The sequence below is a fragment of the Physeter macrocephalus genome, chromosome 8, assembly GCF_002837175.3.
Source record: "Physeter macrocephalus isolate SW-GA chromosome 8, ASM283717v5, whole genome shotgun sequence".
Taxonomy (NCBI): Eukaryota; Metazoa; Chordata; class Mammalia; order Artiodactyla; family Physeteridae; genus Physeter; species Physeter macrocephalus.
The window spans coordinates 91,170,419-91,193,928 of NC_041221.1; positions in this window are offsets into that span (position 1 = coordinate 91,170,419).

Below are 23,510 nucleotides of genomic sequence, written 5' to 3' on the forward strand. Positions count from 1 at the left end.
TACTAAAAAATTAAGGATTACCTATGTGCCTTGCGTTATATTTTTATTGGCTAGCAGTACGCAGTGGTGAATTCTTTGAGTTTGCATTCACCTTAAATCTTATTTTGACTTCAGTTTTGAATGAAAAAAGGTTAAAAAAAAAGAGTCCTTCTGGAAGAAAGAAAATGATACCAAGTGGAACTATGAATCTACACAAAGATGGAGAGTTTTAGGAGAGGTAACTATATGGGTAAATATAAACTAATTGATTTCTTATTTTTTTCTTATTTAAATTGAGATATAGTTGCTTTACAATATTGTGTTAGTTTCAGATATGCAGCATGGTGATTCAGTATTTTTGCAGATTATATTCCATTATAGGTTTTTACAAGATAATGGGTATAGTTCCCTATGCTATATAGTAAAACCTTGTGGTTATCAATTTTGTATGCAGTAGCTTGTATCTGTTAATCCTGTACCAGTAATTTGTCCCTTTCCACTTCACCCCACATCCCTGGATCCTTTGGTAACCACAAGTTTGTTTTCTATGTTTGTGAGTCTGTTTCTGTTTTGCATATACATTCATTTGTATTATTTTCTAGATTCCACATATAAGTGGAATCATATATTATTTGTCTTTCTCTGACCTATTTCACTAAGTATAATATTCTCCAGGTCCATCCACATTGCTGCAAGTGGCAGAATTTCATTCTTTTTCATGGCTGGATAAGATTCCATTGTGTATATATACCACCTCCTCTTTATCCAATCATCTGTTGATAGGCATTTGGGTTGCTTCTATGTCTTGGCTATTGTAAATAGTGCTGCTATGAACATTGGGGTGCATATATCTTTCCAAATTAGAGTTTTTGTTTTTTCCAGATATGTACCCAGGAGTGAAATTACTGGATAATATTTATTGTTTTTAAGAAACTTCCATATTGTTTTCCATAGTGGCTGCACCAGTTTACATTCCCACCAGCAGTGTATGAGAGTTTGCTTTTCTCCACATACTCTTCAACATTTGTTATTTGTAGACTTTTTAATGATGGCCATTCTGACTGGTGTGAAGTGATACCTCACTGTAGTTTTGTTTTGCATTTCTCTAATAGAGATGTTGAAGATCCTTTCATGTGCCTATTGGCCATCTGTATGTCTGTGTTGGAAAAATGTCTGTTCAAGTCTTCTGACCATTTTTTTGATTGGATTGTTCTTTTGTTTTTGTTTTTTGTAATTGAGTTGTATAAGCTGTTTATATATTTTGGATGTTAACCCCTTGTCGGTTGTATCATTTGCAAATATTTTCTTCCATTCAGTAGGTTGTCTTTTCATTTTGTTTATGATTTATTTTGTTGTATAAAAGCTTTTAAGTTTAATTAGGTCCCATTTGCTTATTTTTCCTTTTGTTTCTTTTGCCTCAGGGGATTGAGCCAAGAAAATAGATAAACAAACAAAATGATCCATCAAAAAAATTGCTAAGTTAAACTTCATCAAAATTAAATACATAAGTTCTTGAAAGACACCTGTTGAAAGAATGAAAAGATGGGCCACAGACTATGTGAAAATATATACAAATGTTTGCAAATATTTTTATCTGATATAGGATTTGTATCCAAAATATATAAGGAATTCTCAAAACTCAATAAGAAACAATCATCTCAGTTAAAATATGTTTAAAGAATTTGAACAGACATATCACCAAAGAAAATAAACAGATGGAAAATAAGCACATGAAAAATTCTCAATGTCATTAACCTGCAAAATGCAAATTAAAGTCATACCTCATAGAATGGAAAAATAAATAGAAAATAAAAACTGATGATACCAAGCACAGGATGTGGAGCAAATGGTAATTGCATCCATTGGTGGTGAGAATGCAAATGGTACAACCACTTTACAAAAGTATATCATAGAAAGTTACCATACCCTTAGCACAACCTACCAATCATGTGGTGAAAACTTATGTTCGCACAAATATCTATATGTAAATCTTTATAAAATGATATTTCATATCCACATAATCATACACACACCTAATCCAAGATTATTCTAAAGGGTTAGACATAAAAGAATGGACTTCTACTTTCAACCATGATGGATTAATAAGTGTTGGCTTTTACCTTTCACTGTAAACAGCTAGAAAACTGGAACAATATGTTAAGCAATTATTTTCAGACATTGGAAAATGATGGTAAAAGGCTGTTATCACTGAGAAAAAGAAAACAAAGATGGTGAGCCCTAATACCATCCAGGATTTCTGCCTGGTGGCAGTTCTCAGACTGTGAACATGGCCAGGAGACCCAGACAGTGTCTGGTGGCCTTGCTGAGTTGAGAAGCTAGAAATTGGAGTTCAGGGAAGCTGAGACAGCTAGAAATTTCATCAAATAGTTCTAAGATAGAGGGGGTTATACAGAAAAAGCTGCATCTGTGTCCTTTAGTATTTGATGGGGATCAGGATGCACATGAATAGAGCAAAAATCCACAAGGCTACACAGAAAATGACTGATGTTCATTTTTATGTGAGCAATATCAGTCTTCAGTATCTACCCACTTTTAGATGTACTCCTTGGCCCAGTCTTGGAGATTAGGACCACGTGAACACTCCGTACATACTAAAAAGCATTGTCCTCTCTAGCTATTCCCACATCCCAACCAAATCAAATTTTCTTTTCTCTGAGGGCTCTGATAACACCAACTGTCCACAAAAAATGCTGCTAAACAAACTTATTTGAATAAAAAATAATTTCTCAGTAGAAATTATAGACAGTTATGAAGATGGTGTAGTATTGGCAAAGAGACAGACATATGAATCAGTGGAACCACATATAGACCTACATGAATATAGCCATTTGATTATTTATTTTTTTAAAGGGTGGTGTGTTCTTTTTTTTTTTTTTGTATTTTTTAAAACATTTATTTGGCTGCGTTGGGTCTTAGTTGTGGCATGCAGACTCTTCGTTGTGGCTCGCAGGCTTCTCTCTAGTTGTGGTGCATGGGCTCAGAAGTTGCAGCTCGTGGGCTTAGTTGCCCTGTGGCATGTGGGATCTTAGTTCCCCAACCAGGGATTGAACCCATGTTCCCTGCATTGGAAGGCAGATTCTTAACCACTGGACCACCAGGGAAGTACCTGGCCATTTGATTATTGACAAAGGTGTAAAGAAATTAAACAAAGATTGGTCTTGTTAAGAACCCATGTTCCCTGCATTGGAAGGCAGATTCTTAACCACTGGACCACCAGGGAAGTCCCTGGCCATTTGATTATTGACAAAGGTGTAAAGAAATTAAACAAAGATTGGTCTTGTTAAGAAATACTTTTGGAACAATTGCTCATCCATTTGCAAACATGTTAACATAGACCTAAACTTCATTCTTTACTCAAAAATTAATACAAAATAAATCATAGATCTAAATGTAAGACATAAATTTATAAGCTTTTTAACAAAATCATAGAAGAAATTTTTATCACCTGGGGTTAGGCCGAGAGATTTTAGAAATGGCTCCAAAAGCATGATCCATAAAAGAAAAACAACTGAAAAATTGGACTTTATCTAAATTTAAAACTTTTCTTTGCCAAACTGTCAAGAGAATGAAAAGACAAGCTACAGACTGTGAGAAAATATTTGTGAGTCATATATCTGACAAATAGTTTATATCCAGAAAATATAAAGAATTCCTAGAACTGAATAATAAGAGCACAAACAACCCAATTAAAAATTAGGCAAAGAATTGAACAAACACTTCACCAAAGAGGATATAAATATGGAAAATAAGTGCATAAAATACCTTCATCATTATTATCCAATAAGAAAATTCAAATTAAAACCACAGTGGGATACCACAACACACCTATTGAAGTGGCTAAAATTAAAAAAAAAATAATGATAGTATAAAGTGTGGTGATGACGTAGAACAACTACAGTTCTCATACATTGCTGATGAGAATGCAAAATGGTACAGCTGCTCGGAAAACAGATGGGCAGTGTCTAATGAAGTTAAACATATACCTACCATATGAGTTAGCAATACCGCTTTTGGATATTTTCCATAGAGAAGGGAAAACTGACATTCACAAAAACACCTGTATGCAAATATTGATAATAACTTTATCTGTGATAGTCAAACACCTGCTGGGGGTCAGGGACAGCAGCACTGGGTGAGGCAGGGCAGAGAGTGGCCAAGACTTGTTTCAGAGAGGAGGAGACATCACAGGGAGGTAGGATCAAGAGTGAGCCAAGGCTCCATGCCCCTAGCCCAGGTTCCATTGTACCATTGAACTTCTCTTTCAAAATGCAAATTCAAAGATAAAATTATTAAGAATTTAAAAAAATAATTTAATATTGTGACTGCAGAGCCCCAAGCATGGGGCTACCTTCTGAGTGTGAAGCCTGTGTGTCTGCACCGGTCACACACCAATGAAGCCAGTCTTTATTCCAAGTTATACTCCTAAAAAGGAGTATACATATGTCCCCCTATGTCCATTTGTCCTTTCCATTGGATAGGAGATGAAGAAAGCTTGAGCAACCACCTTGACCCCCAAACAGGGACCCCCCGGTTGAAGATGTAGAGCTTTCCTATTATTAGAGGATCTCTTGTTTGTGGATGTTATATGAAGATAAATAAACTTCTGCATTGTTTCAGTCTCCATATTATTGAATATTTGTGATAGCAGCTCAACTTTTTCTTAACTAACATGTTTATTTTTCCTGGCTTATCTTGGTAAGACCCAGTCCCATTGAGAATATGCAAGGTGTCCTGGAAGGTATTATGGGAGAAAATGAGGGAGGTGTCTCTCATGTTGAAAATATTCCCAGAGACTTGGGAAGAGAAAAAAATTGGTATATAAGCTATAAAATTAGCAAATTTTTGTTACAGCTCCCTGCTGACAGCACACTAAGTACTGAGAAAGGCACTGAAACAGCAGAAATGGCAAAACTGAAGGGATGACAAGGACAATAGAATTAACAGAGCTGACTTTCCCACATTTCAGTGGGATGGGGGAATATAAATTATTGACTGAAAGAAAATAATGAAAGTGACTTTTATTCACACACCTGAACTTATGGCCTTTGGTTTATACCCATGACAGGTATGAAATCTTCCTATTTTTTTATTCTTAAAAATATGATTCAAAGCAAGTCTTGGAGAAATACATAAGACATCTCTGCATGTTTTGGGAAGTTTTGTTATATTTTGTTTTATTATCTTGCTTTTTATCTGTTTTATTTCAAGGGCTTACTTGGCTCTGCTTACACATATAATTGAGGAATTATATGCAGACTATACTTTTATTAGAAATGAGAATAGTGTAAGCTATTAGCATACTATTTTACATGCCTTTTGCTTCTTTAGTTCATTGACTGTTGTATAAAATTGTATGCATATATTCATTTAACAAACATTTAAGGATTATCAACTATGTGCCTGCTAGACTCTGATACAGATTTTCTAGTTCTTGTCTCTTCTAGGAAATAAAAAAGAATGGAAACTTGTTTGATATTTTGCCTGAAGACACAATTATTTATGCTTAATATTTGATAAAATTCCAACATGGATTTTGGGGTGTCCATTACATTACCAGGGACTACCTGTTTATCTTCAGTGATATGTGAGAGTTTCTGGGAAAGAATGGATGCCTGCTCTCAAAGTTAGGTCTGTCACTCACCTTTGACACAGTAGATAGTGATATATTGTTGGATTTTCCAGAAACGTGAGTAGGAATTCTGAGACAGCATTAAATTGGTTTGAAATGTAATTATCTTTGTCAGCAGACACAGCATACTCTATTGGGTAGCAGCTCATTGGAAATAGTTATTGTAAAATGTGCGGTCCCTCAGGGCTCTGTTCTTGTCCTTTTATTTTTATATTTATATGCGTGTCATGGCAGTGTCATTAATAGATCTGGATTTGATTATCATATCTTTGCCAGTATTATTCAGATTTACTAACTGGTTCTTGTAGAATCAAGTCATATGATTTTCCAACTCACTTTCTGCTTTAGTAAGACATGGAATTGAATGATAAGGATAGTTCCTTCAAAAGAATGTTCATAAGGAAGCGTTCATATTGACTTATCGAAGTTATTTTATAGATTTTTTCCTACTTTGCACTTTTCTTCAGCTAGATTTCATGACTTCAATTGAAAAATTATATTAGAGGATACTATGCTGCCCTTATTGGTAGTTTTCTTATTTTGATGTGGCATAGGAATTTCACAAAAGGATTTTTCATTGTATTATTAATGGAAGTTGTACATTATGACTTCTTTACTCTGAAATTCTATAATTTTTGAACCAAATGCAGAGTTATGTAAATCCAGTGGGACCATTCAATTCTATCACATTATAATAGAATCACTAATAGAAATGTCCCTATAGCAAATTTTATCATTCTCAAGGTTTGAAGTGATTACAAATGTGTGATTGGGAATATAATGTGTTTTTAAAAATAATCTCACAGTAGAATCCTATGGTGGTTCTATTTGGACTATAGGACCAAATTTCAACTCTTAAGAATAATCTTCAAGTCTCCAACCTCCCTTTTCAGCTTTCTCTCTCAATTTTTTGTTTGTTTGTTTGTATATGTGTGTGAGACTTTTGCATCCATCAAGTGGTTATTAGGTTATCTCCAGTACAGGAGGACCAGAGGTTCCCTGATTCTGAATTATACATTAACCTTGCTTTTTCCCCCCTAAAATATGATGTTAAGTGAGTGCCTCTCTTTTAGTTTTATTTGAGGCCACAAAGGCTATGCCTACAAGAGAGTCAGATATTCCTTCATCCTTAAGTGTGGTGTTTCCTTATCTCTGCAGCACATGCTAAGAGACAGTAATGTCAGTTCTAGATAGTGTGATTCAGGCTAAAAAGAGAGATTGAGGAATTGAAAGAATTTTATTATTGCTAAAGAAGAGGAAGTAAAAAAGAATGAAAATACTAGAGAGATAGGCATGGAGTTAATGGTAGAGAGCCCTGCAATCCTTGTATAATAAACTTGCATCTACTCATATCTCTTTTGGTAACAATATAGCCAATTTTTAGCTGGGTATACAAATACTTGAGATAAATATTATATTTTCCAGTGTCTTTGCTAGCTAGGCGTGACTTTTGATTAAGTTTAAGGCATTGTGGTGTGAGAAAATGAGGTGTATTCCTTATAGAATCTGTCCTTCAAGGCAGAGGCTGTTTTTCCATCTCTCTCTTCTCCTCCATTCTGCTCTTTGGAATGTGTTTGGGGTAGTGAACCATCTTGGATTATGGGAGCCAAGGGTATAACCTAACAAAGAGGAAAGCAGTAATGTAGAAACCTGGGTCCCTTGATGATGCTGGAAGTATGCTGCCATTAAATCCTAAACTGCCTTCCCCAGAGTTCTATGTTAGTAAGAACTTAGTTCCTAGTTTAAATCACTCTTTTGTTGGGTTTTGTTACTCACAGTTTAGCCATATACTCAGTAAAGCAACATATTAAAGATTTTTCACTTTATCTTATGGGCAAGTGTTTAATTGTTCTATGCAGATGAAAGACAAGGACTAAAGACTGGAAAATGGATTGGGGAGGAGGCAGAAGAGGCCAAAGGCAAGAGTTTTTCAGATGAATGAATGATTTATGGGGTACAATTTTACAAAAGTAGTAAGCAATGTGGACTCAGCTGCAGAAAGTTTCAAGAAGTAGAACTTGAACAGGAATATAGAAGAAAAGAAGACGCTTTTAGAAAAAAGTCTACCGTGTGGTAGAGAAGCAAGGCAAAGAAGCAGGGCTTCAGTTTTGAGGAGTAATGGGAACTGAGGGAGAAGGATAAAATGAGGGCAGATGATATTAAAATTCTGAATATTAGAATGACATGGATTTGTACAGGAAATCCATGAGGAATCATGATGTAAAAGCTTGAGAGGACTGATGCATGTTCAGTAGTTTTATGAGTGTTGCTCTGATAGTATTATACAGTTATTGACTCCATCCCGTGTGTGTGTGTGGTGGTGAGGCATGAATTGGCCCCAGAGGAGTACCCAGTACACTATGTTAGAATGCTAGATGTAATCTGTATAAAAAAATCAAACGATTCCTATTTAACATACGGATCAACACTGGCACCCAATCTTGGACAACATGTCAAAAGAGTCACAAATTACACATATTGTATGTGGACTATTCTCAGGGCAAGGAGGATGCTCCACATTATCTTATGGTACACACACACACAGTTGTTCATTTGCTTTCTGTGTCTCGCCACGTATTACAGTTGATGAGTATTCAATTAAGATGATTCATACATTTTCTGGTTTTATCTAATTTAAGTCACCAACAATTACTAGTGAATTAAAAAAATCCTATATAGAAAGTTCATATTTAACTAATAAGAACCTGCTGTATAAAAAATAAATAAAATAAAAAAAAAACCCAAAACAATTAAGAAAATGGTAATAGGAACATACATATCTATAATCACCTTAAATGTGAATGGATTAAATGCTCCAACCAAACGACACAGGCTCGCTGAATGGATACAAAAACAAAACCCATTAAAAAAAAAAAAGTTCATATTCAAGGCAATACTAATAGTACTAGCACAAGTAAACTATAAGAAAACTGCTGTGTTGGCAGTCCTTTTACACTTAGTTCAAGTTTCTGTCTGCTATATTATTAGGTGAAAACAATGATGGTCTTGGTATAATCATATAAATCTATCAGTAAGTGTTAAATCAATATATTAAAAATGAGCGTTTTTGATCATATGTCTCACATATTGGTGGTCAATGATAAACAGAATATCTTTGTGGAAGGACAGATGCAAGAGGCCTGAGGACTAGTTGAGTGGCTATTTTTGTAGCTTCTAGTTTTTTTTTTCCCCTAAAATCAAGTGCATTTGTGTAGATGGGTGATGCAGTAACCCAGAATTAAACTGAAGAGAGCAAGGATTAGAATAGGCATGAAAAACTGGGAGATCTTAGATATATTTTGAGTTTCATTCCTTCGTGATTATCTTCAAAATGTTTCATCTACTATAACTAGCAGTTTCCTAGACTGTGAATATATTATTTTAAACTTTTACCTTCCAGTTAGTCAATCTCTATTTGAAACTCTTCTGTGCTTTTAATCTTGAGCTCTGGACTTTACCTGGGTTCTCCCTATGTCTTTTGGTTTAATACAGTATTTTGACAGAATCTTAAAAAAATACAGGAAAGTTTTAGTCCTTTCCCTACCTAATAATACCCGCCCCCGTTTTTGTGAGGTTTTATGATTTTCCAGTCTCACATCTCCTACTTTATACATTGATTTTTTTTATAAGTATTTTTTCAGTTGGTCAAGATATAGTAAGAATTATGTAATAGTAGTCAAATACCCTAGTCAAAAGAGGCAGATATGTAGGATGGGGTTTTCTTTACAAAGGCAAGTGTTTTTCAAAAATGTACATGATTTAAGTTATTGCTACTGTCTTAGTCTGTTTGAGCTGCTATAACAACATACCCTAGACCAAGTGGCTTATAAACAACAGAAATTTATTTCTCACAATTCTGGAGGATGGGAAATCCAAGATCAAGGCATTGGCAAATTTGGTGTCTGATGATAGCTGCTTTCTGGTTCATAGATGGCTATCTTGTTGCAGAAAGGGCTAGAGAGCTCTCTGTGGTCTTTTTTTTCAGGACACTAATCCCCTTCAAGAAGGCTCCACACTCACAACCTAACTACCTCCCAAAGGCCCACCTCCCAATACTATCACATTGGGTGTTAGTATTTCAACATATAAACCTGGGGCGGGGTACACAGATATTTAGTTTATAACAGCTAAACTTAGTTTGCTCATTACATTTTGGTATGCAAGGAATTAAACTATAAACTATAGCCTTTTATGGTCTATTATGGTCGTGATATCTTCAATTTAGCTACCCTTTCCTGCCTCTTTAGATGCTGGAATTATAAGCAGAAGAAATGGTTAAATTAGGACTATTTCATGTGTTTATGTTTTGTTGATAATTCTTTGTGAAATCTATTACACAATAACTTAGAGGAATGTGCAACACCAACCTATATGTGAGTAGTCAAAATCAGATGAAAAAATCGGATTCTATGTTTATTTTAAATTAAGTAAAATGTCTAATAGATTTTACTTTATAACATACAGAAGGCAATCTGGTCATGATTTTGGAGTGTTTGAACTCTTCTAGGACAGGGGGCTGGAGTTCCATTCCAATGTGAAAGTCTATGTTCACCTTCAAATTTGGAAAATTCATTTCCTTTTTATAAACTAGTTTATATGCAACTAAAAAATTACATCACAGGGAAGCAAAAGTAGACTGCACTTGATTTTTAGTATATTATTAAAGAAAATTTTGCAACATCAAATTAAAGCAAATTAAGTTCACCTAGAATCTTCAGAGACCACTGGAGAGGCAAATAGCATCTGACCTGTGTGATTTAGAAAAGTAGTCACATAACAAAACAAAACAAAAATAAAGAAAAATAGTCATCATGCTTTTTTTCTCAATCTTGGTCTCTGACTTAAATGTTTACTTGTAAGTCATTGTTTTGATTATTTTTATGACTGTATTATAAAGGCCTTTCCTAAAAAGATCATATACACATAAGTGTGTGTATGCGTGTGTGTCTGCGTGTGTGTGTGACCAAAGTAAGCATTTTCCTTCCCACTGCCTGGGAAGATCATACTCAGTCATTAGTATTTACATAGTGCTTGCTTCCATCGAATTCTAAGAGCAGAGAGATTCTGTTTTAAAGTCATTGGTAAGACAGTTTGTTTTTCCATGAACATACTGCAATTATGCACTGGGCAAATTAGTGAATTTTACCAAATATGTCTCAAGGATAAATATAGCGATTTTCACAGTGAATGTTTTCCATCTCTCAGGAAATCTGTGTTTGTCATGAAATGAAGATTTTTTTTGGAGAGTTGGGGGAGTGGGGCGATTGCCTTTGCAAACTGATTTTGAATTTCATTAAATAACAAGGCAAACCTGAAAAATATTTTATATTTAATGGAAGTAGTTAAGCATGGTCTTTTGGTGGAAAGCAAATGGAAAGAATTTTTAACACATCCACTAAAGAAACAGATTTTCCTTTACTGCTCCAGGGTGATCATTATAAACCGTAACTTTAAAATTTTAAATTATGAAAAATGTCTCATCTTGGGAAGTTCATGTGAATTTATACCAGTAAACTAGTCTTGTAATGTTGTAAGTGAGAATTAGTGTGCTTTTTTTGTTTTGTTTTGTATATACTGCAATTTTATTTCAATTGCACAAATGAAGTTAGCGTGTAGAGTGTGCTTTTATAAGATGACAATTTTACTATTTTTCTGTGCAGTTATGCCAAAAAATAATCAGGTTTAAGAGATGACGACTTATAGTGTAAATTGGTATAAAATATTTCATATTTGTATCTCTACTGCCATATTTTTTTGTAAGAATGTAATGAATGAAATACTAGATGGAGAAGTACCTAAGATTTTATGCCCTCTAAAGCATCTAAATGATAAAAAATCCAAAGTGTAGAGATGACCTAAATTCTACATTTCACTGGTTAGCTCTCTGAAAGACCCAGATCTTCAATCCAGTTATTAAAGCCATAGTGAAAGTTAACTTTGAGAAAGTTAATATGCTAATTATATGATAATACTACAGGGATGTGAGTGGAGAAATACTTGAAAACAATAGCTGTTACAGGGTTCTCACAATTATTTCACTAAGAAGTGTTCTTTCTGGTGGCAATTAAAAAAAAAAGCAATGAAACAGTGTTGAAGTGTTTTATAAATTGCACCCCAAATCAAACTGAAGCGACAAAGCTTTCATTTTCTTTCCATCTCTCTGACCCCTATGAATTTCTTCTATTCTGTTTGAGTGATCTTTACAAGGAGGCTTAAATAACTAAATGCTGTCGAAGCAACCTGTTAGCTTTTCTTTTTGCCCATTTCTCCTATTTATGTGACACCTGGCTTAGTGGCACCTTCCATTGTTGCTCTGTTTTTCTTCATGCCAAAGTTATGCAGATTTTAATGTAGTTAGTTGTTTAAGTTTTGGCATCATGGTGTAGTCAATTCATGTTTTAAGCCAATTTCTGGCTAGAACGTCTAATAAAGACACAATTCTTAATGTAGAAAGGAAAGGGCACGTAAAGACCAGCATTGTTTTTTTCACTTAAAATTGCAGTGCTGTCAATCAGAAATTGTGTTTTACGTGGCTCTCCTGTCATAACAGTAACAGAGGTTTGATTGACCAGAAAGTTTTTATAAATTGATATGATTTGTCATTAGTTTTTCACAAGGGTTCTGGCTGACAGCTTAACAAAAGGAATATAACACCACCTAAAGTAAAGAGTAGTCATAATAATAATCATTTGTATACAAGGCAATAGTAGGACAACTGACCAAAAATACATTAAATTACATATTTTCTCTCACTAATCTACAGCCAATGTTTATCTCCTATAAAACTGATGCCACCCATATAAACGTAATTGATAATGATCAACAAAATTTCATGATAGTTTTAATAATTTATATGCTAATTCCTTATTAGTTTCCTAGCGATTGGCAGAATTCTGCATTTGCACCTGGAGGGTGTTTGAGATTCTGCATAACCCAGGTTTATTTTCTGTGTATAGCAAAACACGGGATGTTCCCTTTAATAACCTGAAATTTTAATAAGGGCCTAAGAAATAGTTGAGAAAAATGAGTGAACTTGTATTTAAATTAGGTCTTTGAGAGCTCGGAGATTCTAACTTGGTGAACTCTAATTAAATCCCTTAAGGCCACTGGGTCTGCCTCCCTAGTTCTTGATGGTAAAAGTAAGGTCTTCAAAAAGAGTCCCTTGGCAGTATAGAAGTAGAGGGGAAAAAAATCCTGCAACCCTTCACTACAGCGTTTTATAAAGCTAGAATTCCAGAAGGAGTAGCAGACAAGGGGAACAACACAGACTGAAACCTGAGAACTAGTAAAACAAGGAAAGTATAGGAAAAAGAATTTGGAAAGAGAAATAATTCAAGAACATCACTCACTGAGACTGCAGTATGGCTGTAAAGCAAGACAAAGGAGCAAATGAGATACACATGTGCTGGTAACAATGGAGTAAATCTTAGCTGGCACGTTTTGCAATTAACATTTCCAGCAAGAAATGCTCAAATACAAAATTGTAATTTTTTAGTTCTGACATTAGAGTGGTTTTTTCCTCAGGGCACATTTTCCATGTAAATATCTAAGCTTTTTTTTTTTTTTTTTTTTTTGCCAGTTAGATTTTAGTTGTGTGGGTGAGTTTAACTCTGATTGTGGGAGCAAAATAGGCATTGAATGTTCTTAGGGCCAAGAGGAAATAAATAACAGGTGATCAAAGTGTGGAACTTAAACTTGACTGTATTCTCAGTAGCTTTGCCTACTCAATGATACAGAAGATATGAACCAAACAAACCATCAAGTGAATGCTTATTTTGTCAATGTGCTAGAGGATGGAGATGCGGACAGATTTTTGTACTTTCTCCTCACATTTAAGATACATTCGAAAGTAATATTTATTAATATTATTCACAATTTAATCTCCTTATCCCATTATGCGCTAAATGCCCCATATCACCTCTTAAAAAAATAGAAATGTAAGCCTTACAGAGAGTTTCCCCCCACCAATCATTCATTTTCTACCAAAATATCCATTTTGACTGCCAAAGTGTGCATCAGTCCTTGCCATGGATACCTGTCTTGTGTTTCTTTTTACTTTTTTGGCATTTAAACTCCCTTTTACTAGTTTGTATTTCAATAGATTAAGACAAGAAAAGGATCTGTCGGTGGTGGCAAATACCCACAAAGTTTCCTCCCCCAGTGAATTCCTGTGAAAATGGACAGAAAGCTAATTGAAAAGGAGAGGCATGCTGCTGGGTTCTCATTAGTCTATTCCTGTGCCATGGTCACATGGACCAGTGTGTTCTTTCATATGTGATTGATATGTGATGTCCTGGCAGCCCCCATCCTGACCAGATGCTCTACAAAGTAGGAATAATGTAGGAAAACTTAGAATTTATACTTTTGTAGTTTGCTCTGCTTTCTATTTCAAAAAGGCTTTCAAAGTCCTATGAATGCTATTTAGATCACTTGTATGTCTAAATGGAAATACTGATTCTTGATGCTCTGAATAAACCCCTAACCCCAAAGGCATATTGAGCTACTGGGTGCTAGCTTTGTTCTTGAATATAAGTTCCACAAAGTTTTATTTACTTTTTGAACTCTTTACTACGATGAAAGTGCCATAGTGCTTTTGTGGTCTGCTACTTAAGTGGCTTCATCTTTTCTTGAGGGAAAAATGAAAGTAACAAGCAAAATACAGAGAAGGTTTTAGTTTGTTCTCTGATCAAAAGGGTCATTTATTGATCTGGTGCTTAAAAGGAAAAGATCTGTTTGGGGGAAAGTCATTGTACTATCTAGAATTTGAACTCTTCTTTTATTATCTATTAGAGCATGCATGATAAGTCTACATTTTTCTTTCTGCAGAAGCAAAACTCATAATTAAATTAAGAGCTCCATCACCATTATGACCATATGACTGTTGTCAGTAAACTTGCAAAACTGAAAATAAACAACATCCATGCTCATCGAAATGCTGATAATTTTCAATTAGTCTTAAATGTAGGTGATTTCTTCCAAGTGACAGTTTCACACTACAACATTTTTGTTGTTTCCTCTCTACCCAAAAGAGAAAATTAGAAAGAATTGTCATTTAAAATTAAATATTATCTACTTTCTTTTCTCCTTCCTCACTTTCCAGAACTCAAAAGTTAGCTTGAATAGACTACTGAAGGACTGCCCAGTGACTGGAAGAATAAACTGAAAGCAGAAATTGCAGTCTCATCACAACTATAGACCCACTATGTCAACTTGAACAAGTTAATAAATCCTTCCTACATTTATTTTTGTCTTGTAAACTTCTTATAAGGACAATAAGGAACTAGAGTTTAATGTGTATTGAGAAATTGAGGTACATAGGGCATTATACAAAAAAGACATTTGACCCCTTAGAATCAAGCCTAAAGATTTTTGGATGTCTGTAATGTATATCTAGATAGATAGATAGATGGACGGATGGATGGATGGATGGATGGGTAGATAGAGGTATTTATGTGTGTGTAGTGTATATAAATCATTGTAGTAAGTGATGAACTGTAGTATGTCACATAAATATTGAATAAATACATGCAATTGTGCTGATACAGCTTTCCCAAACTTTGTTCTTTGGAATACTAGTGTTTCATAAGACGTTGATAGGTATTCTTTGGGAAAAAAAGGGGGTCCTTGTTGAAATAAATGTAAATTTATTTTTATTTTGGGGATTTATAACATTAATTGGAAAATTAAAGACTCTGGGATGCAGAGTCTAGAACTAGATGCAGAACTAGAGCTAATGTTTCCAAAACCTATTTGGTTTCATTATAATGATTAATGTAAAACCTTTATTAAAAATTTCATCACTGTTCCAAATATACATTTGGGAAAGAAAGCTTTAAACTGGCAAAAATATACATGTTAAAACCTCGTAACACTTGTGTTTAAATACTGGCTCAACCATTTAACTATAACACTAAAGAAGAAAATATTTAGTTCTTTCTTAGGTGTCAATTCTTATTTGCAAAGTAGGGGAAATACTAATATTTATCCTACACTTGTATTTATAATATATGGCTTATGTGATGTATCAATTTACTGCACATTCCACTTCTGCTCTGCTATTTTAGTTGTTTTTTTTTAGTTTTCCTATTTTATGAGATTGAAGTCAATGTCATTGTTAGATAAGTTCCACATGTGAAATCATGGATTTCAAGAAGTTGTTACTCAATACACAAGACTAAGGATCTGTATCAGTTAATGATGCATTTGGCTATAAGTCTCAGGAAACCTAAGTACAATAGTTTAAACAGAGTTTTTGATTGTTTGTTTTTTCACATTGCAGGAAGTGCAGACCAACAGTTTTATCTTTCTATTCCATCATCCTTGGCATGTTTACTCTTCCTCTTCTTGCCGTTTATGATAGGTAGGTGGCTATTGAAGCTGGTGGATAAATGGTATTGCATCTCTAGGCATCATGTCTACCTTCAAGAAAGAATGGCTAGGGAAGGGTCAGACTCTAAGCCAGCCCCATCTGTACTTCCTTATTATTAGAACAAAGCTTTTCCAGCACCATCCCATCCAGAGCTGGAACAGGCAGCACCCCTCCTCTTCAAGGGAGGCTTAGAAATTTGGGAGTAGTGTTGTCATTGCTGAGTTAGACCAATCATGTTTCATTGCCTGTTTCTAAACATATCTCTGATTCTAACACAGTTGGTAGTTTTCTTAGCATGGAGGAGGAAAGCAAAACTTACTACTTGGGAAAATTGAGTTATTCCACAGAATCTCTTTTAAATGCATGGATTAATGTGAAACAAAGATGGCATCTATAATTAAATAATGACCCAGAAAAGTTTCCATGTTTAAGGTAGAGAAAGTCAACATTAGGGAATTTGCATTTTAACAATCCCATGTAGTAATTCTTAAATTCACTAAATGACTTTGTTTGACAGTTTCCCTAGAATATGGAGCCTGAGGTAAGGTTTAATTGCCAGTGTTTTATTTTGTATATGCAAACCTAAGAGAAGGAGAGTGAAGAATAAGGGCAATGAGACAAGTGGAAGAAAAATGAAATGTGTTTATATGTCTGACTACTGTTTCACCTTGAGCCATGATGTTGCCAGGCAGGTGTATCTACTCGGCACACAGTATATTCCTGGGCATGTTGCATGAAATAATCCACAGTAGGTGATGCAGGAAAGAAGAAATTTGTCTGCTTGGCTCCTTCCTGTCTTCTCTTTTCCATTGGTGAATGTTTTCATGATAGTGAGTTAACTCTCCATCATTTGCACATTGTATCATCCAGTTTCTTTGCATGCCAACTACTTTTGGTGCAAACCAAGGTGTGCCAGATCCCATGTCCTGAGATGAGGGATTTTATTCAAATCTAAAAGTAGAGGGAAAGGCTAAAAACTCCAGGCACTTTTGATCTGCCTGCCAGATGTGTGGTGGCTGCCAAGAGAGGACATCTTGACATCCACAGAAGACAATTGGTTGGGCTCAGTGGCAGCAGTGTGATCCAGGATATGGGAGGACCATGGGAATTTGAAAAAGATAACCTTTTTTGTCTGATTCTTTTGTGCTGTACCCACGAAATTACAATTTTGTGTTGGTGGTCAGGGGATGGGGCAAGGGTGGAGACGACGTTTCCCTCACACATCCAACAAGCAACTTTCTGGACACCGACTGGGTGTCCTACAAGTCAAATCAATTATGACACTATCTACCTGGAGAAGAGTGTCAGATTCCACAGGTTAAGGGCTCAGGCCTAGGAGACCGCCTCCCCTGCCACCAACATAGGTTGTTACCTGTGCTTCTGACTGACTGTCAACAAATTGGAAGTTCCAGTAACAGGTTCTCCAACCTGTCTTTTGGGTTTTTATGGAGGCTTTATTACACAGGCACAGTTGATTAAATTATTGACCATTGGCGATTGCGTTCCATCTGCAGCTCCTTTCCCTTCCCCAGAGGTGGGCGTGGGACCAAAAGTTCCAACCCTCTAATCACTGGATTAGCTCCACTGGCAACCAGCCCCCATCTTTCAGTGGTTTCCAAAAGTCATTTTTTAACGTAACAGAAGACACCTTCCTTGCTCTTTGCGCTTAGGCAATTTCAAGGATTTGGGGAGTGTGATCCAGGAACCAAGGGTAAGACGAAATACATATTTCTTATTATAAATCGCAATATCACACTGATACACGAAATTTGAGAATTGGTGACTTTAGAAGTAAATTTATCCCTGGAACCTAGGCTAACTCCAGATCCAAAAGAGCCTCATTTTGGGTAGCCCTGCAACTTCTACAGAAGTTTTAAAGCATCTTCATTATAAGCTATAGAACTGGTAGACAGTGTACCACACTGGTTATGAATAGAACTTTGGTTTCATCCACAATTGGGACTTGAATGGGACCAGTGCTGTTATTTATGTTTGTCACCTTGGGAAAGTCATTTTGCCACTCAGCCCCAATTATTTTTTTTTCTAAAAAGTGAAAATATTAATACTGCTTTCGCTTTAGGGTTTTTTTGGAGGATGGTGTCTAAAAATCTATTAAATGGACTTGGTACAAAATAGCTCCTCATGTATAACTTTCCATTCACTTCCTTCTCCCTTGATCATTCCTAAAATTTCAGGAAACTTTACTTCTCGGATGGATTCACGTTTGAAAAGTCATAATGGCCAAAATGGGATGGGAATTTCTGTTTCATCCCATCTGCTAGTCCAGACAGGCCAGAATAGGCTACAGAACTCCCTAACCAATTCTACTTTCAGAAGTGCACACTACTGAGCACATTTTGCTTTCCTTGGGGAAAAGCCTCAGGTAACAGATGAGGATGTTGAAATAACACTGCACCCACCACTTTCCAGAGCAGCTAATTTAAAATCACTTGCAATGTGGGAGAATGTGTCTCCATATCTTCTTGTAAGAACCTACAGCTAACTGTTTACTGAAAGGTTTCCTGGGAATAGGATTTTATCCAGGACTTGTGACAGTGGTAACTTAGAACGAGGCTACAGAGAGCTAGTTAAAAAGGTGATTTCCTAACATATGGAGCTCTACTAGAGCTGAGATGCTGACCCTGTAAATTCTTATGACATTAGGCTTAAATCTTAACTGCTAAACACCTTTCAAATACTTAACTCTCCCCAAGTAAATGCGCTCCCTGCAAAGCTCTATTTGTTGACTTTTATCCCAGTTGCATTGACTTTGGGGACCGTCTCACTGAGACCTGTGCATTAAGTGGTACATATGTTGAATAAACAGCCAGACAGCTACCAACTGTCAAGTTGCTTTACCAGAGTATAAAAAAAAGCACATATGCCATGTTGAAAGCAAAGGAAAAACAAAGGTTTATAATAGAACTAGTAAATGGTTCAGGTAAAATTCAGCCACATGCTATGTGCGTGATTATTTTTGTAAATAACATTAGAATAATTTTGGAGAAGAAATCATAATCTTGAAGTGATCTCAGATATGGCATTAGATATGATACCTCCTCTGGCGGCTCATAATTCATTCCTGTGTTAATAAAATGAAAGGGTGACAGGCCGTATGAATGTAAGCAAAGGCTGGGAATGTGCTCAGTGAGGAAGTACAGGTTTGATTTTTCTCACAAGCAGCAGATGGAAATAAAGGCACAGGTTGTTCTTTGCAGGTATGGATGAAACAACAGAACACACCAGCTTTTCTGGCAAGAAGTTTGGAAGTATTTATAGATAGTTTTCACTCTTGTTGCCACCTGCGTGCCTCTCCTGTGATGCTCTGGTGGAACAACATTGACTATGCATCCAGGTGGCCACCTGCTGAGCAGAAATTCCTGGTCACCAGCAATTGATTCGCATAGGAGGCAAAGTAGTCTTGTTATTTTAAAGCGTGTCTTAGTTTATTTTGGTGGGGAAGTGGACTCCTGAACTTCTTGTAATCATTGGAGCTTGGAGTGTCAGTTCAGGGGCAGTGGAAGCTGGGGCTAAGACTGAGTTACAAGTGCAGAAGATATACTGGAGGTAGGATGCATTGAAGATACGAGGAGAGGGAGGAAGAGAAGGGAAAAACTTCAGACTATGATGCAGGTCTGACACCTGTGAAATGAGGGAGGCAGGATGGAGAATTGGATGGAAAGAGTCTCAGAAAACACTGCTTCCCACTGTTCACAATAGCCAAGACATGGAGATAGCCTAAATGTCCATTGACAGGTGAATGGATAAAGAAGATATGGTTCATATATACACAATAGAATATTACTTAGCCATAAGAAAGTGAAATAATGCCATTTGCAGCAACATGGATGGACCTAGAGATTATCATACTAAGTGAAGTGAGTTGGACAGAGAAAGACAAATACCATATGATATCACTCATATGTGCAATCTAAACTACGACACAAATTAACTTATCTATGAAAGAAAAACAGACTCACAGTCATAGAGAACAAGCTTGTGGTTGCCAAGGGGTGGGGTGTGGGGGAGGGATGGATTGGGAGTTTGGGATTAGCAGATGAAAACTATTATATATAGAATGGGTAAACAACAAGGTCCTACTGTATGGCACAGGAACTATATTCAATATCCTGTGAGAAACCATAATGGAAAAGAATTTTAAAAAGAATGTATGTATATGTATAACTGAATCACTTTACTGTACAGCAGAAATGAACACAACATTGTAAATCAACTATACTTCAATAACATAAATTGAAAGAAAACAGTGATGCCCAGACAAAGTGGCAGCCAGCCCAGTGAGTAACTCCACAGGGGAGGGTGCCTATAAGAAGGGCCTGTGATGGGCAAAAATGGCCAGGTTCTAGAACTTGTTACCTCTGCCATCACTGGCCAGAGCTGTCCGTGGAGAGTGTGTTCTCCCAGCAAACACCTGGGTGGAATCCAGAGCTGCTGCAACTAGAGGCTGTTGGTTAACAGCACTTCTGTGGCAAGTCCTCCTTGAAAGGAGATCTTAGGGCAGCTCTGTGACTGGCGCAGCAGGCTTTCTAAAGAGAGCACGGAAGTAGAGTTCTAAGAAGGAATGACCTTTATACATTCATTTGTAACAAAGGGCAAAGATGACTTAGCCTATGTGGCTTCTCTTATGAGTTTACATCCATACAAATCCTCCAAACTTGCAAAACACTTCTGTGTTGGATCCTCTTCACTTTCTTATTCTTTCTTTTCTGCATGACTTGGAAGTAAAGTAATAGACAGTCAGGGGACGATTTTCCTAGGGTGGAAACACTAGCATTCTTAGAACCATATCAAATTCTAAGAAAACAAATGCACTTTGCTGGAACCTAAGTTCAGATCCTGGTTTTGCCACTCACCAACTTTAAGATCTTAAGTAACTTAATTTCTTTGTGTCTCATCCTTATAATGAAAAAAGCAAATCAGTATCAAATATGGTTTATTTGAAGAATGATTTGTTGAAAGATTTTCTTGTTTTAGAAAGTTTTTTTTTACAAGGTTGGTTGTTCTATTTTTTATGCTAGTGTTATGTACTACCCTTATGACATCTTCACTACAAATATATGAAAGACTTTAGAAAAATCATAGTTCAGAATCAATGAAAATTAATATACAGTTATTTACTGGACTCTTACTTAGCTCCTAACACTGGGGGTGGCAAATGTTGTTAAACAGAAGAGGAATCTGAATAGAGTATGATGCTTTTTATTTGTAGATAATATCCACTTATTTAAGCACTTAGGTACGCTTATTCTTTAAAAAAATTTTTTTAACATCTTTATTGGAGTATAATTGCTTTACAATGGTGTGTTAGTTTCTGCTTTATAACAAAGTGAATCAGCTATACATATACATATATCCCCATATCTCCTCCCTCTTGCGTCTCCCTCCCTCCCACCCTCCCTATCCCACCCCTCTAGGTGGTCACAAAGCACTGAGCTGATCTCCTTGTGCTACGTGGCTGCTTCCCACTAGCTATCTATTTTACAGTTGATAGTATGTATAAGTCCATGCCACTCTCTCACTTCGTCCCAGCTTACCCTTCTCTCTCCCTGTGTCCTCAAGTCCATTCTCTATGTCTGCTTCTTTTATTTATTTACTTTTTAGATTCCATATATATGTGTTAGCATACTGTATTTGTTTTTTTCTCTTTCTGACGTACTTCACTCTGTATGACAGACTCTAGGTCCATCCACCTCAGGCTTATTCTTTTCTATGGCTAAAACCAGCACAGACTTGTTATCTTCCATTTATGTAGGTGAGAAGTCTGACGTGTCACGGGGGTACAATTGAGCTATTGGACTGGGCTAGTGTTCCTTTTGGAATGCTCTAGGGGATAGTCCATTTCCTTGCCTTTCCAGGTTTTATAAACTGCCCACATCCGTTGGATCTTGGCCCCCTTCCTCTAACTTCAGAGCCGAAAATGCTGCATTTATCTGACCATTCTTCTGTGGTCATATCTCCTTTTGATCATGGTTGGGAAAGTTTCACTGATTTGAAGGACCCATGTGATAAGTTTGGGCCCGGCTGGCTAATTCAAAATAATCTTTTTATATCAAGGTTCCTAACTTAATCACACCTGTAAAGTCCCATTTGCCATGTAGGTAACCTATTCTCAGGTTCCTGGGATTAGGTCATGGGCATCTTTGGTGGGCTAAAGATTTTGGGCAGAGTCTAGAAGCTGGAAAAATGTAAGGAAAAGGATTATTCCCTACAGCCTCCAGAAAGGAAAGCAGCAATAGAAAATGAACATTCCACTCAACCTACCTGAATTTATTTTTCGCTGCACTATGGTGCACTTCCCGATAGATATAGCCCTTGCCTGCTTTATCCTGAGGGGTAAATCTGCTGATCTGGCTGGCTAGCAGACATCTCATTCAATTAGTCTAGCCTCCAAAGTATCCCTTGCACAGGCTATTTTGTTTCCTATCTCTGTACCTTTCTTCTTTTTTTTTAACATCTTTATTGGAGTTTAATTGCTTTACAATGGTGTGTTAGTTTCTGCTTTATAACAAAGTGAATCAGCTATACATATACATATATCCCCATATCTCCTCCCTCTTGCATCTCCCTCCCTCCCACCCTCCTTATCCCACCCCTCTAGGTGGTCACAAAGCACCAAGCTGATCTCCCTGTGCTATGCGGCTGCTTCCCACTAGCTATCGGTTTAACATTTGGTAGTGTATATATGTCCATGCCACTCTCTCACTTTGTCCAGGCTTACCCTTCCCCATCCCCGTGACCTCAGGCCCATTCTCTAGTAGATCTGTGTCTTTATTCCCATCTTGTCCCTAGGTTCTTCATGACCACTTTTGTTTGTTTGTTTGTTTGTTTTTAGATTCCATATATATGTGTTAGCATACGGTATTTGTTTTTCTCTTTCTGACTTACTTCACTCTGTATGACAGACTCTAAGTCTATCCACCTCACTACAAACAACTCATTTTTGTTTCTTTTTATGGCTGAGTAATATTCCATCATATGTATGTGCCACATCTTCTTTATCCATTCATCTGATGATGGACATGTACTTAGCTTCCATGTCCTGGCTATTGTAAATAGAGCTGCAATGAACATTGTGGTACGTGACTCTTTTTGAATTATGGTTTTCTCAGGGTATATGCCCAGTAGTGGGATTGCTGGGTCGTATGGTAGTTCTATTTGTAGTTTTTTAAAGAACCTCCATACTGTTCTCCATAGTGGCTGTATCAATTTACATTCCCACCAACATTGCAAGAGGGTTCCCTTTTGCAAGATAAACCCAGAGGGTTTATCTCTGGGCTTTCTATCCTGTTCCATTGATCTGTATTTCTGTTTTTGTGCCAGTACCATACTGTCTTGATTACTGTAGCTTTGTAATGTAGTCTGAAGTCAGGGAGTCTGATGCCTCCAGCTCCGTTTTTCTTTCTCAAGATTACTTTGGCTATTCGGGGTCTTTTGTGTTTCCATACAAATTGTGAGATTTTTTGTTCTAGTTCTGTGAAAAATGCCAGTGGT